Source organism: Phaseolus vulgaris, chromosome 11 (assembly GCF_051622355.1).
Source record: "Phaseolus vulgaris cultivar YP4 chromosome 11, ASM5162235v1, whole genome shotgun sequence".
Lineage (NCBI taxonomy): Eukaryota > Viridiplantae > Streptophyta > Magnoliopsida > Fabales > Fabaceae > Phaseolus > Phaseolus vulgaris.
The window spans coordinates 54,957,501-54,970,000 of NC_143508.1; positions in this window are offsets into that span (position 1 = coordinate 54,957,501).

The window sequence follows — 12,500 nt, forward strand, 5'->3', positions numbered from 1 at the left end:
CATAGCCAAGTTCATGATTTTGGTGTTTTGGCTTGATTTTGTGGCTTGGTGGTGATTTTGGTGAAAAACGAAAATCATGGTTTTGGAAAACTGGCTGGACTCAATCCTCACAAATGCCTTCAAAGTGATGTGGGAGAAGTTTGGGATCAAAAGGAATTGATCTTGACATGGTTGGTGCATAGCCAAGTTCATGATTTTGGTGTTTTGGCTTGATTTTGTGGCTTGGTGGTGATTTTGGTGAAAAACGAAAATCATGGTTTTGGAAAACTGGCTGGACTCAATCCTCACAAATGCCTTCAAAGTGATGTGGGAGAAGTTTGGGATCAAAAGGAATTGATCTTGACATGGTTGGTGCATAGCCAAGTTCATGATTTTGGTGTTTTGGCTTGATTTTGTGGCTTGGTGGTGATTTTGGTGAAAAACGAAAATCATGGTTTTGGAAAACTGGCTGGACTCAATCCTCACAAATGCCTTCAAAGTGATGTGGGAGAAGTTTGGGAGCAAAAGGAATTGATCTTGACATGGTTGGTGCATAGCCAAGTGCCATGATTTTGGATTTTTGGCTTGATTTTGTGACTTGGTGGTGATTTTGGTGAAAAACGAAAATCATGGTTTTGGAAAACTGGCTGGACTCAATCCTCACAAATGCCTTCAAAGTGATGTGGGAGAAGTTTGGGATCAAAAGGAATTGATCTTGACATGGTTGGTGCATAGCCAAGTTCATGATTTTGGTGTTTTGGCTTGATTTTGTGGCTTGGTGGTGATTTTCGTGAAAAACGAAAATCATGGTTTTGGAAAACTGGCTGGACTGAATCCTCACAAATGCCTTCAAAGTGATGTGGGAGAAGTTTGGGATCAAAAGGAATTGATCTTGACATGGTTGGTGCATAGCCAAGTTCATGATTTTGGTGTTTTGGCTTGATTTTGTGGCTTGGTGGTGATTTTGGTGAAAAACGAAAATCATGGTTTTGGAAAACTGGCTGGACTCAATCCTCACAAATGCCTTCAAAGTGATGTGGGAGAAGTTTGGGATCAAAAGGAATTGATCTTGACATGGTTGGTGCATAGCCAAGTTCATGATTTTGGTGTTTTGGCTTGATTTTGTGGCTTGGTGGTGATTTTGGTGAAAAACGAAAATCATGGTTTTGGAAAACTGGCTGGACTCAATCCTCACAAATGCCTTCAAAGTGATGTGGGAGAAGTTTGGGATCAAAAGGAATTGATCTTGACATGGTTGGTGCATAGCCAAGTTCATGATTTTGGTGTTTTGGCTTGATTTTGTGGCTTGGTGGTGATTTTGGTGAAAAACGAAAATCATGGTTTTGGAAAAGTGGCTGGACTGAATCCTCACAAATGCCTTCAAAGTGATGTGGGAGAAGTTTGGGATCAAAAGGAATTGATCTTGACATGGTTGGTGCATAGCCAAGTTCATGATTTTGGTGTTTTGGCTTGATTTTGTGGCTTGGTGGTGATTTTGGTGAAAAACGAAAATCATGGTTTTGGAAAACTGGCTGGACTCAATCCTCACAAATGCCTTCAAAGTGATGTGGGAGAAGTTTGGGATCAAAAGGAATTGATCTTGACATGGTTGGTGCATAGCCAAGTTCATGATTTTGGTGTTTTGGCTTGATTTTGTGGCTTGGTGGTGATTTTGGTGAAAAACGAAAATCATGGTTTTGGAAAACTGGCTGGACTCAATCCTCACAAATGCCTTCAAAGTGATGTGGGAGAAGTTTGGGATCAAAAGGAATTGATCTTGACATGGTTGGTGCATAGCCAAGTTCATGATTTTGGTGTTTTGGCTTGATTTTGTGGCTTGGTGGTGATTTTGGTGAAAAACGAAAATCATGGTTTTGGAAAACTGGCTGGACTCAATCCTCACAAATGCCTTCAAAGTGATGTGGGAGAAGTTTGGGAGCAAAAGGAATTGATCTTGACATGGTTGGTGCATAGCCAAGTGCCATGATTTTGGATTTTTGGCTTGATTTTGTGACTTGGTGGTGATTTTGGTGAAAAACGAAAATCATGGTTTTGGAAAACTGGCTGGACTCAATCCTCACAAATGCCTTCAAAGTGATGTGGGAGAAGTTTGGGATCAAAAGGAATTGATCTTGACATGGTTGGTGCATAGCCAAGTTCATGATTTTGGTGTTTTGGCTTGATTTTGTGGCTTGGTGGTGATTTTGGTGAAAAACGAAAATCATGGTTTTGGAAAACTGGCTGGACTGAATCCTCACAAATGCCTTCAAAGTGATGTGGGAGAAGTTTGGGATCAAAAGGAATTGATCTTGACATGGTTGGTGCATAGCCAAGTTCATGATTTTGGTGTTTTGGCTTGATTTTGTGGCTTGGTGGTGATTTTGGTGAAAAACGAAAATCATGGTTTTGGAAAACTGGCTAGACTCAATCCTCACAAATGCCTTCAAAGTGATGTGGGAGAAGTTTGGGATCAAAAGGAATTGATCTTGACATGGTTGGTGCATAGCCAAGTTCATGATTTTGGTGTTTTGGCTTGATTTTGTGGCTTGGTGGTGATTTTGGTGAAAAACGAAAATCATGGTTTTGGAAAACTGGCTGGACTCAATCCTCACAAATGCCTTCAAAGTGATGTGGGAGAAGTTTGGGATCAAAAGGAATTGATCTTGACATGGTTGGTGCATAGCCAAGTTCATGATTTTGGTGTTTTGGCTTGATTTTGTGGCTTGGTGGTGATTTTGGTGAAAAACGAAAATCATGGTTTTGGAAAAGTGGCTGGACTGAATCCTCACAAATGCCTTCAAAGTGATGTGGGAGAAGTTTGGGATCAAAAGGAATTGATCTTGACATGGTTGGTGCATAGCCAAGTTCATGATTTTGGTGTTTTGGCTTGATTTTGTGGCTTGGTGGTGATTTTGGTGAAAAACGAAAATCATGGTTTTGGAAAACTGGCTGGACTCAATCCTCACAAATGCCTTCAAAGTGATGTGGGAGAAGTTTGGGATCAAAAGGAATTGATCTTGACATGGTTGGTGCATAGCCAAGTTCATGATTTTGGTGTTTTGGCTTGATTTTGTGGCTTGGTGGTGATTTTGGTGAAAAACGAAAATCATGGTTTTGGAAAACTGGCTGGACTGAATCCTCACAAATTCCTTCAAAGTGATGTGGGAGAAGTTTGGGATCAAAAGGAATTGATCTTGACATGGTTGGTGCATAGCCAAGTTCATGATTTTGGTGTTTTGGCTTGATTTTGTGGCTTGGTGGTGATTTTGGTGAAAAACGAAAATCATGGTTTTGGAAAACTGGCTGGACTCAATCCTCACAAATGCCTTCAAAGTGATGTGGGAGAAGTTTGGGATCAAAAGGAATTGATCTTGACATGGTTGGTGCATAGCCAAGTTCATGATTTTGGTGTTTTGGCTTGATTTTGTGGCTTGGTGGTGATTTTGGTGAAAAACGAAAATCATGGTTTTGGAAAACTGGCTGGACTCAATCCTCACAAATTCCTTCAAAGTGATGTGGGAGAAGTTTGGGATCAAAAGGAATTGATCTTGACATGGTTGGTGCATAGCCAAGTTCATGATTTTGTGACTTGGTGGTGATTTTGGTGAAAAACGAAAATCATGGTTTTGGAAAACTGGCTGGACTCAATCCTCACAAATGCCTTCAAAGTGATGTGGGAGAAGTTTGGGATCAAAAGGAATTGATCTTGACATGGTTGGTGCATAGCCAAGTTCATGATTTTGTGGCTTGGTGGTGATTTTGGTGAAAAACGAAAATCATGGTTTTGGAAAACTGGCTGGACTGAATCCTCACAAATGCCTTCAAAGTGATGTGGGAGAAGTTTGGGATCAAAAGGAATTGATCTTGACATGGTTGGTGCATAGCCAAGTTCATGATTTTGTGACTTGGTGGTGATTTTGTGGCTTGGTGGTGATTTTGGTGAAAAACGAAAATCATGGTTTTGGAAAACTGGCTGGACTGAATCCTCACAAATGCCTTCAAAGTGATGTGGGAGAAGTTTGGGATCAAAAGGAATTGATCTTGACATGGTTGGTGCATAGCCAAGTTCATGATTTTGGTGTTTTGGCTTGATTTTGTGGCTTGGTGGTGATTTTGGTGAAAAACGAAAATCATGGTTTTGGAAAATTGGCTGGACTGAATCCTCACAAATGCCTTCAAAGTGATGTGGGAGAAGTTTGGGATCAAAAGGAATTGATCTTGACATGGTTGGTGCATAGCCAAGTTCATGATTTTGGTGTTTTGGCTTGATTTTGTGGCTTGGTGGTGATTTTGGTGAAAAACGAAAATCATGGTTTTGGAAAACTGGCTGGACTCAATCCTCACAAATGCCTTCAAAGTGATGTGGGAGAAGTTTGGGATCAAAAGGAATTGATCTTGACATGGTTGGTGCATAGCCAAGTTCATGATTTTGGTGTTTTGGCTTGATTTTGTGGCTTGGTGGTGATTTTGGTGAAAAACGAAAATCATGGTTTTGGAAAAGTGGCTGGACTGAATCCTCACAAATGCCTTCAAAGTGATGTGGGAGAAGTTTGGGATCAAAAGGAATTGATCTTGACATGGTTGGTGCATAGCCAAGTTCATGATTTTGGTGTTTTGGCTTGATTTTGTGGCTTGGTGGTGATTTTGGTGAAAAACGAAAATCATGGTTTTGGAAAACTGGCTGGACTGAATCCTCACAAATGCCTTCAAAGTGATGTGGGAGAAGTTTGGGATCAAAAGGAATTGATCTTGACATGGTTGGTGCATAGCCAAGTTCATGATTTTGGTGTTTTGGCTTGATTTTGTGGCTTGGTGGTGATTTTGGTGAAAAACGAAAATCATGGTTTTGGAAAACTGGCTGGACTCAATCCTCACAAATGCCTTCAAAGTGATGTGGGAGAAGTTTGGGATCAAAAGGAATTGATCTTGACATGGTTGGTGCATAGCCAAGTTCATGATTTTGGTGTTTTGGCTTGATTTTGTGGCTTGGTGGTGATTTTGGTGAAAAACGAAAATCATGGTTTTGGAAAACTGGCTGGACTCAATCCTCACAAATGCCTTCAAAGTGATGTGGGAGAAGTTTGGGATCAAAAGGAATTGATCTTGACATGGTTGGTGCATAGCCAAGTTCATGATTTTGGTGTTTTGGCTTGATTTTGTGGCTTGGTGGTGATTTTGGTGAAAAACGAAATTCATGGTTTTGGAAAACTGGCTGGACTCAATCCTCACAAATGCCTTCAAAGTGATGTGGGAGAAGTTTGGGAGCAAAAGGAATTGATCTTGACATGGTTGGTGCATAGCCAAGTGCCATGATTTTGGATTTTTGGCTTGATTTTGTGACTTGGTGGTGATTTTGGTGAAAAACGAAAATCATGGTTTTGGAAAACTGGCTGGACTCAATCCTCACAAATGCCTTCAAAGTGATGTGGGAGAAGTTTGGGAGCAAAAGGAATTGATCTTGACATGGTTGGTGCATAGCCAAGTGCCATGATTTTGGATTTTTGGCTTGATTTTGTGACTTGGTGGTGATTTTGGTGAAAAACGAAAATCATGGTTTTGGAAAACTGGCTGGACTCAATCCTCACAAATGTCTTCAAAGTGATGTGGGAGAAGTTTGGGATCAAAAGGAATTGATCTTGACATGGTTGGTGCATAGCCAAGTTCATGATTTTGTGACTTGGTGGTGATTTTGGTGAAAAACGAAAATCATGGTTTTGGAAAACTGGCTGGACTCAATCCTCACAAATGCCTTCAAAGTGATGTGGGAGAAGTTTGGGATCAAAAGGAATTGATCTTGACATGGTTGGTGCATAGCCAAGTTCATGATTTTGGTGTTTTGGCTTGATTTTGTGGCTTGGTGGTGATTTTGGTGAAAAACGAAAATCATGGTTTTGGAAAACTGGCTGGACTCAATCCTCACAAATGCCTTCAAAGTGATGTGGGAGAAGTTTGGGAGCAAAAGGAATTGATCTTGACATGGTTGGTGCATAGCCAAGTGCCATGATTTTGGATTTTTGGCTTGATTTTGTGACTTGGTGGTGATTTTGGTGAAAAACGAAAATCATGGTTTTGGAAAAGTGGCTGGACTGAATCCTCACAAATGCCTTCAAAGTGATGTGGGAGAAGTTTGGGATCAAAAGGAATTGATCTTGACATGGTTGGTGCATAGCCAAGTTCATGATTTTGGTGTTTTGGCTTGATTTTGTGGCTTGGTGGTGATTTTGGTGAAAAACGAAAATCATGGTTTTGGAAAAGTGGCTGGACTCAATCCTCACAAATGCCTTCAAAGTGATGTGGGAGAAGTTTGGGATCAAAAGGAATTGATCTTGACATGGTTGGTGCATAGCCAAGTTCATGATTTTGGTGTTTTGGCTTGATTTTGTGGCTTGGTGGTGATTTTGGTGAAAAACGAAAATCATGGTTTTGGAAAAGTGGCTGGACTGAATCCTCACAAATGCCTTCAAAGTGATGTGGGAGAAGTTTGGGATCAAAAGGAATTGATCTTGACATGGTTGGTGCATAGCCAAGTTCATGATTTTGGTGTTTTGGCTTGATTTTGTGGCTTGGTGGTGATTTTGGTGAAAAACGAAAATCATGGTTTTGGAAAACTGGCTGGACTCAATCCTCACAAATGCCTTCAAAGTGATGTGGGAGAAGTTTGGGATCAAAAGGAATTGATCTTGACATGGTTGGTGCATAGCCAAGTTCATGATTTTGGTGTTTTGGCTTGATTTTGTGGCTTGGTGGTGATTTTGGTGAAAAACGAAAATCATGGTTTTGGAAAACTGGCTAGACTCAATCCTCACAAATGCCTTCAAAGTGATGTGGGAGAAGTTTGGGATCAAAAGGAATTGATCTTGACATGGTTGGTGCATAGCCAAGTTCATGATTTTGGTGTTTTGGCTTGATTTTGTGGCTTGGTGGTGATTTTGGTGAAAAACGAAAATCATGGTTTTGGAAAACTGGCTGGACTCAATCCTCACAAATGCCTTCAAAGTGATGTGGGAGAAGTTTGGGATCAAAAGGAATTGATCTTGACATGGTTGGTGCATAGCCAAGTTCATGATTTTGGTGTTTTGGCTTGATTTTGTGGCTTGGTGGTGATTTTGGTGAAAAACGAAAATCATGGTTTTGGAAAAGTGGCTGGACTGAATCCTCACAAATGCCTTCAAAGTGATGTGGGAGAAGTTTGGGATCAAAAGGAATTGATCTTGACATGGTTGGTGCATAGCCAAGTTCATGATTTTGGTGTTTTGGCTTGATTTTGTGGCTTGGTGGTGATTTTGGTGAAAAACGAAAATCATGGTTTTGGAAAACTGGCTGGACTCAATCCTCACAAATGCCTTCAAAGTGATGTGGGAGAAGTTTGGGATCAAAAGGAATTGATCTTGACATGGTTGGTGCATAGCCAAGTTCATGATTTTGGTGTTTTGGCTTGATTTTGTGGCTTGGTGGTGATTTTGGTGAAAAACGAAAATCATGGTTTTGGAAAACTGGCTGGACTGAATCCTCACAAATTCCTTCAAAGTGATGTGGGAGAAGTTTGGGATCAAAAGGAATTGATCTTGACATGGTTGGTGCATAGCCAAGTTCATGATTTTGGTGTTTTGGCTTGATTTTGTGGCTTGGTGGTGATTTTGGTGAAAAACGAAAATCATGGTTTTGGAAAACTGGCTGGACTCAATCCTCACAAATGCCTTCAAAGTGATGTGGGAGAAGTTTGGGATCAAAAGGAATTGATCTTGACATGGTTGGTGCATAGCCAAGTTCATGATTTTGGTGTTTTGGCTTGATTTTGTGGCTTGGTGGTGATTTTGGTGAAAAACGAAAATCATGGTTTTGGAAAACTGGCTGGACTCAATCCTCACAAATGCCTTCAAAGTGATGTGGGAGAAGTTTGGGATCAAAAGGAATTGATCTTGACATGGTTGGTGCATAGCCAAGTTCATGATTTTGTGACTTGGTGGTGATTTTGGTGAAAAACGAAAATCATGGTTTTGGAAAACTGGCTGGACTCAATCCTCACAAATGCCTTCAAAGTGATGTGGGAGAAGTTTGGGATCAAAAGGAATTGATCTTGACATGGTTGGTGCATAGCCAAGTTCATGATTTTGTGGCTTGGTGGTGATTTTGGTGAAAAACGAAAATCATGGTTTTGGAAAACTGGCTGGACTGAATCCTCACAAATGCCTTCAAAGTGATGTGGGAGAAGTTTGGGATCAAAAGGAATTGATCTTGACATGGTTGGTGCATAGCCAAGTTCATGATTTTGTGACTTGGTGGTGATTTTGTGGCTTGGTGGTGATTTTGGTGAAAAACGAAAATCATGGTTTTGGAAAACTGGCTGGACTGAATCCTCACAAATGCCTTCAAAGTGATGTGGGAGAAGTTTGGGATCAAAAGGAATTGATCTTGACATGGTTGGTGCATAGCCAAGTTCATGATTTTGGTGTTTTGGCTTGATTTTGTGGCTTGGTGGTGATTTTGGTGAAAAACGAAAATCATGGTTTTGGAAAATTGGCTGGACTGAATCCTCACAAATGCCTTCAAAGTGATGTGGGAGAAGTTTGGGATCAAAAGGAATTGATCTTGACATGGTTGGTGCATAGCCAAGTTCATGATTTTGGTGTTTTGGCTTGATTTTGTGGCTTGGTGGTGATTTTGGTGAAAAACGAAAATCATGGTTTTGGAAAACTGGCTGGACTCAATCCTCACAAATGCCTTCAAAGTGATGTGGGAGAAGTTTGGGATCAAAAGGAATTGATCTTGACATGGTTGGTGCATAGCCAAGTTCATGATTTTGGTGTTTTGGCTTGATTTTGTGGCTTGGTGGTGATTTTGGTGAAAAACGAAAATCATGGTTTTGGAAAAGTGGCTGGACTGAATCCTCACAAATGCCTTCAAAGTGATGTGGGAGAAGTTTGGGATCAAAAGGAATTGATCTTGACATGGTTGGTGCATAGCCAAGTTCATGATTTTGGTGTTTTGGCTTGATTTTGTGGCTTGGTGGTGATTTTGGTGAAAAACGAAAATCATGGTTTTGGAAAACTGGCTGGACTCAATCCTCACAAATGCCTTCAAAGTGATGTGGGAGAAGTTTGGGATCAAAAGGAATTGATCTTGACATGGTTGGTGCATAGCCAAGTTCATGATTTTGGTGTTTTGGCTTGATTTTGTGGCTTGGTGGTGATTTTGGTGAAAAACGAAAATCATGGTTTTGGAAAACTGGCTGGACTCAATCCTCACAAATGCCTTCAAAGTGATGTGGGAGAAGTTTGGGATCAAAAGGAATTGATCTTGACATGGTTGGTGCATAGCCAAGTTCATGATTTTGGTGTTTTGGCTTGATTTTGTGGCTTGGTGGTGATTTTGGTGAAAAACGAAAATCATGGTTTTGGAAAACTGGCTGGACTCAATCCTCACAAATGCCTTCAAAGTGATGTGGGAGAAGTTTGGGATCAAAAGGAATTGATCTTGACATGGTTGGTGCATAGCCAAGTTCATGATTTTGGTGTTTTGGCTTGATTTTGTGGCTTGGTGGTGATTTTGGTGAAAAACGAAATTCATGGTTTTGGAAAACTGGCTGGACTCAATCCTCACAAATGCCTTCAAAGTGATGTGGGAGAAGTTTGGGAGCAAAAGGAATTGATCTTGACATGGTTGGTGCATAGCCAAGTGCCATGATTTTGGATTTTTGGCTTGATTTTGTGACTTGGTGGTGATTTTGGTGAAAAACGAAAATCATGGTTTTGGAAAACTGGCTGGACTCAATCCTCACAAATGCCTTCAAAGTGATGTGGGAGAAGTTTGGGAGCAAAAGGAATTGATCTTGACATGGTTGGTGCATAGCCAAGTGCCATGATTTTGGATTTTTGGCTTGATTTTGTGACTTGGTGGTGATTTTGGTGAAAAACGAAAATCATGGTTTTGGAAAACTGGCTGGACTCAATCCTCACAAATGTCTTCAAAGTGATGTGGGAGAAGTTTGGGATCAAAAGGAATTGATCTTGACATGGTTGGTGCATAGCCAAGTTCATGATTTTGTGACTTGGTGGTGATTTTGGTGAAAAACGAAAATCATGGTTTTGGAAAACTGGCTGGACTCAATCCTCACAAATGCCTTCAAAGTGATGTGGGAGAAGTTTGGGATCAAAAGGAATTGATCTTGACATGGTTGGTGCATAGCCAAGTTCATGATTTTGGTGTTTTGGCTTGATTTTGTGGCTTGGTGGTGATTTTGGTGAAAAACGAAAATCATGGTTTTGGAAAACTGGCTGGACTCAATCCTCACAAATGCCTTCAAAGTGATGTGGGAGAAGTTTGGGAGCAAAAGGAATTGATCTTGACATGGTTGGTGCATAGCCAAGTGCCATGATTTTGGATTTTTGGCTTGATTTTGTGACTTGGTGGTGATTTTGGTGAAAAACGAAAATCATGGTTTTGGAAAAGTGGCTGGACTGAATCCTCACAAATGCCTTCAAAGTGATGTGGGAGAAGTTTGGGATCAAAAGGAATTGATCTTGACATGGTTGGTGCATAGCCAAGTTCATGATTTTGGTGTTTTGGCTTGATTTTGTGGCTTGGTGGTGATTTTGGTGAAAAACGAAAATCATGGTTTTGGAAAAGTGGCTGGACTCAATCCTCACAAATGCCTTCAAAGTGATGTGGGAGAAGTTTGGGATCAAAAGGAATTGATCTTGACATGGTTGGTGCATAGCCAAGTTCATGATTTTGGTGTTTTGGCTTGATTTTGTGGCTTGGTGGTGATTTTGGTGAAAAACGAAAATCATGGTTTTGGAAAAGTGGCTGGACTGAATCCTCACAAATGCCTTCAAAGTGATGTGGGAGAAGTTTGGGATCAAAAGGAATTGATCTTGACATGGTTGGTGCATAGCCAAGTTCATGATTTTGGTGTTTTGGCTTGATTTTGTGGCTTGGTGGTGATTTTGGTGAAAAACGAAAATCATGGTTTTGGAAAACTGGCTGGACTCAATCCTCACAAATGCCTTCAAAGTGATGTGGGAGAAGTTTGGGATCAAAAGGAATTGATCTTGACATGGTTGGTGCATAGCCAAGTTCATGATTTTGGTGTTTTGGCTTGATTTTGTGGCTTGGTGGTGATTTTGGTGAAAAACGAAAATCATGGTTTTGGAAAACTGGCTGGACTCAATCCTCACAAATGCCTTCAAAGTGATGTGGGAGAAGTTTGGGATCAAAAGGAATTGATCTTGACATGGTTGGTGCATAGCCAAGTTCATGATTTTGGTGTTTTGGCTTGATTTTGTGGCTTGGTGGTGATTTTGGTGAAAAACGAAAATCATGGTTTTGGAAAACTGGCTGGACTCAATCCTCACAAATGCCTTCAAAGTGATGTGGGAGAAGTTTGGGAGCAAAAGGAATTGATCTTGACATGGTTGGTGCATAGCCAAGTGCCATGATTTTGGATTTTTGGCTTGATTTTGTGACTTGGTGGTGATTTTGGTGAAAAACGAAAATCATGGTTTTGGAAAACTGGCTGGACTGAATCCTCACAAATGCCTTCAAAGTGATGTGGGAGAAGTTTGGGATCAAAAGGAATTGATCTTGACATGGTTGGTGCATAGCCAAGTTCATGATTTTGGTGTTTTGGCTTGATTTTGTGGCTTGGTGGTGATTTTGGTGAAAAACGAAAATCATGGTTTTGGAAAAGTGGCTGGACTAAATCCTCACAAATGCCTTCAAAGTGATGTCGGAGAAGTTTGGGATCAAAAGGAATTGATCTTGACATGGTTGGTGCATAGCCAAGTTCATGATTTTGGTGTTTTGGCTTGATTTTGTGGCTTGGTGGTGATTTTGGTGAAAAACGAAAATCATGGTTTTGGAAAACTGGCTGGACTCAATCCTCACAAATGCCTTCAAAGTGATGTGGGAGAAGTTTGGGAGCAAAAGGAATTGATCTTGACATGGTTGGTGCATAGCCAAGTGCCATGATTTTGGATTTTTGGCTTGATTTTGTGACTTGGTGGTGATTTTGGTGAAAAACGAAAATCATGGTTTTGGAAAACTGGCTGGACTCAATCCTCACAAATGCCTTCAAAGTGATGTGGGAGAAGTTTGGGATCAAAAGGAATTGATCTTGACATGGTTGGTGCATAGCCAAGTGCCATGATTTTGGATTTTTGGCTTGATTTTGTGACTTGGTGGTGATTTTGGTGAAAAACGAAAATCATGGTTTTGGAAAACTGGCTGGACTGAATCCTCACAAATGCCTTCAAAGTGATGTGGGAGAAGTTTGGGATCAAAAGGAATTGATCTTGACATGGTTGGTGCATAGCCAAGTTCATGATTTTGGTGTTTTGGCTTGATTTTGTGGCTTGGTGGTGATTTTGGTGAAAAACGAAAATCATGGTTTTGGAAAAGTGGCTGGACTAAATCCTCACAAATGCCTTCAAAGTGATGTCGGAGAAGTTTGGGATCAAAAGGAATTGATCTTGACATGGTTGGTGCATAGCCAAGTTCATGATTTTGGTGTTTTGGCTTGA